This window comes from Oreochromis aureus, linkage group 3 (assembly GCF_013358895.1).
Source record: "Oreochromis aureus strain Israel breed Guangdong linkage group 3, ZZ_aureus, whole genome shotgun sequence".
Taxonomy (NCBI): Eukaryota; Metazoa; Chordata; class Actinopteri; order Cichliformes; family Cichlidae; genus Oreochromis; species Oreochromis aureus.
The window spans coordinates 127,095,721-127,099,989 of record NC_052944.1 but is presented as its reverse complement, the minus strand read 5'-3'; positions in this window follow the sequence as shown (position 1 = coordinate 127,099,989).

Genomic DNA, 4,269 nt, shown 5'->3' with positions numbered 1-4,269 from the left:
CTACAACTACACACTAACTACACTCTACCTATACACTAACTACACTCTAACTACACTCTACCTACACTCTACCTACACACTCACGACACTCTAGCTACACTCTAATTACACTCTAATTACACTCTACCTATACTCTAACTACACTCTACCTACACTCTAGCTAAACACTAGCTACACACTAACTACACTCTAACGACACTCTAGCTACACACTAGCTACACACTAGCTACACTCTACCTACACTCTACCTACACTCTAGGTACACACTAGCTACACACTAACCACACTCTACCTACACTCTAGCTACTCACTAGGTACACACTAACTACAACTACACACTAACTACACTCTAGCTATCTAACTACACTCTAACTACACTCTAACTACACTCTAGCTACACACTCTACCTACACTCTAACTACACTCTAGCTACACACTAGCTACACTCTACCTACACTCTAGCTACACACTAACTACACTCTAACTACACTCTAGCTACACACTAAATACACTCTACCTACACTCTAGCTACACACTAGCTACACACTAACTACAACTACACACTAACTACACTAGCTATCTAACTACACTCTAACTACACACTAACTACACTCTAGCTACACACTCTACCTACACACTAACTACACTCTACCTACACTCTAACTACACACTAGCTACACACTAACTACACTCTAGCAACACTCTACCTACACTCTAGCTACACACTAGCTACACAATAACTACACTCTAGCTACACACTAGCTACACACTAACTACAACTACACACTAACTACACTCTACCTACACTCTAGCTACACACTAGCTACACACTAACTACACTCTACCTATACACTAACGACACTCTACCTGCACGCTAGCTACACACTAGCTACACACTAACTACACTCTAGCTATACACTAGCTACACACTAACTCTACCTATACACTAACTACACTCTAGCTACACACTAACTACACTCTACCTATACACTAACTACACTCTAACTACACTCTAACTACACTCTAGCTACACACTAACTCTACCTATACACTAACTACACTCTAGCTACACACTAACTACACTCTACCTATACACTAACTACACTCTAACTACACTCTAGCTACTCACTAGGTACACACTAACTACAACTACACACTAACTACACTCTAGCTATCTAACTACACTCTAACTACACTCTAACTACACTCTAGCTACACACTCTACCTACACCCTAACTACACTCTAGCTACACACTAGCTACACTCTACCTACACTCTAGCTACACACTAGCTACACACTAACTACACTCTAGCTACACACTAACTACACTCTAACTACACTCTAGCTACACACTAAATACACTCTACCTACACTCTAGCTACACACTAGCTACACACTAACCACACTCTACCTAAACTCTAGCTACACACTAGCTACACACTAACTACAACTACACACTAACTACACTCTAGCTATCTAACTACACTCTAACTACACTCTAACTACACACTCTACCTACACTCTAACTACACACTAGCTACACACTAACTACACTCTAGCAACACTCTACCTACACTCTAGCTACACACTAGCTACACAATAACTACACAATAACTACACTCTAGCTACACACTAGCTACACACTAACTACAACTACACACTAACTACACTCTACCTACACTCTAGCTACACACTAGCTACACACTAACTACACTCTACCTATACACTAACGACACTCTACCTGCACGCTAGCTACACACTAGCTACACACTAACTACACTCTAACTACACTCTAGCTATACACTAGCTACACACTAACTCTACCTATACACTAACTACACTCTAGCTACACACTAACTACACTCTACCTATACACTAACTACACTCTAACTACACTCTAGCTATACACTAGCTACACACTAACTCTACCTATACACTAACTACACTCTACCTACACTCTAACTACAGTCTAGCTACACACTAACTACACTCTACCTACACTCTAGCTACACTCTCTGCATCGAATCATATCTGTTATTAATCTCTGTCTCTCTTTCACAGCATGTCTTTATCCTGTTTTTCTTCTTTCACCCCAACCGGTCGCAGCAGATGGCCCCGCCCCTCCCTGAGCCTGGTTCTGCCGGAGGTTTCTTCCTGTTAAAGGGAGTTTTTCCTTCCCACTGTCGCCAAAGTGCTTGCTCATAGGGGTCATATGATTGTTGGGTTTTTCTCTGTATTTATTATTGTGCTATCTACTGTACAATATAAAGCGCCTTGAGGCGACTTTTGTTGTGATTTGGCGCTATATAAATAAAATTGAATTGAATTGAATTGAACTCTAGCTAAACACAAGCTACACACTAACTACACTCTACCTACACTCTAGCTACACTCTAGCTACACACTAACTACACTCTACCTATACACTAACTACACTCTAACTACACTCTAGCTATACACTAGCTACACACTAACTCTACCTATACACTAACTACAATCTACCTACACTCTAACTACACACTAGCTACACACTAACTACACTCTACCTATACACTAACTACACTCTAACTACACTCTAACTACACACTAGCTACACTCTAACTACACACTGACTACACTCTCAGTGGTTGGTTCTATGCTGTGGTAAACTGGGGGCCAAACACAACCAGGCTGGAGAAAGTAATCAGGAAGGCTGGCTCTGTGGTCGGCATGAAGCTGGAAACCCTGGTGACAGTGGCAGCCAAAAGGACACTAAAGAAACTGCTGGACATTATGGACAATGCTGGGCATCCTCTGCACACGGTCGTAAACAACCAGAGGAGCCTATTCAGTGACAGGTTGCTCCCAAAGTCAAGAACCAGCAGACTTAAAAACTCCTTTGTCCCACATGCCATCAAACTGTTTAACTCCTCTCTGGAGGGGAGAGGGAGATGGAGGGGAGACAGGAGGACAAAGGAGGGCAGGGACAACTAATCTGTAGTGCTTTTTTTCATTGTGCAATATTTGCATTATTTTTTCTTATATTCAACTGTGCAATAATCACTGTGCAATATACTCACTCAAATGTGCAATCCTATTTATCCATATTATATATTCTGTATTTATATATATGTATATGTGTATACATGGCATATTTATGCTTATATCCTTATTCTCATTCCCCTTATTGTATCTGTAACTTGCAACTTCTGTTGGTGCTGTGCTACTGGAAACTGAATTTCCTGGAGGAACCCACCCAAGGGATTAATCTAATCTAATCTAATCTAATCTAATCTAATCTAATCTAGTACACCGTAAATTCACACTCTACACACTAACTACACTCTAGCTACACACACACTGCACTCTAACTATTCAATTCAGACTTAATTCAACTATACTCTAGCTACTGTCGGTTTCACTTCAACAACTTCTTTATTAAACCCCTGCGCAGGAGGGACTCTGCACAGCCTCCTGCAAAACAACTTCTTATCTTCTATTCTTGTCCGTTCCTTCTATGGTCTTGCTCAACAATTCATCTCTCCTTCTATGCACATGTCCTTATTTGCTATGTGTGTGTGATGTACATGTCCCAGTCTGCTATGTATGTGTGTGTGTGTGTGTATGTTGCTGATGGGGTGTCTACGTGCGCTACGTTCTCTGCCTAGTTCTGCTTTTTAATCTATACTTGCCAAGCTATGTTAGATTATTATTAATGCTGCCCCTTTGTACCCTTCTCTTCTAATGCTACTTCTGCATTCTTTCTTTAGAACACTGTCTTGCACCTCTTCCTGTAATGCTGCTTTATGATAACTGATTTGGTCTGCTTAAAAGTATAATGCTAAGCAGTATAATGCTATATCTAATCCCACACTGCACTCTAACTACATTCTAGCTGCACATATTAGCGACACACTAACTACTACTTCCCCCAAAAAGTAATCCCGTTACTTTACTGATTACTTATTTTCAAAAGTAATTAATTGCTTAGTTACTTAGTTACTTTTTAAAAGATAAAATAAGATAAGATACCTTTATTAGTCCCACAAGGGGAAATTTCCTGTTAAGGCTGCCAACCTATTGCACGCAATGGCGGCGCCATCTTACCCTCCGACCATACATACATTACACAAACATCACATGGGGAAGACAGGTCAGAGAGGTATAACAATGGAAAATGCACCACATGAGGAAAGATAAGGAGAAAAAAATAACTCCCCCCAGACTGAGCTCCAACAGGGAGATCAGTTTGAGAACAGAAAAAAACACCTCTGCACATAGCACATGAA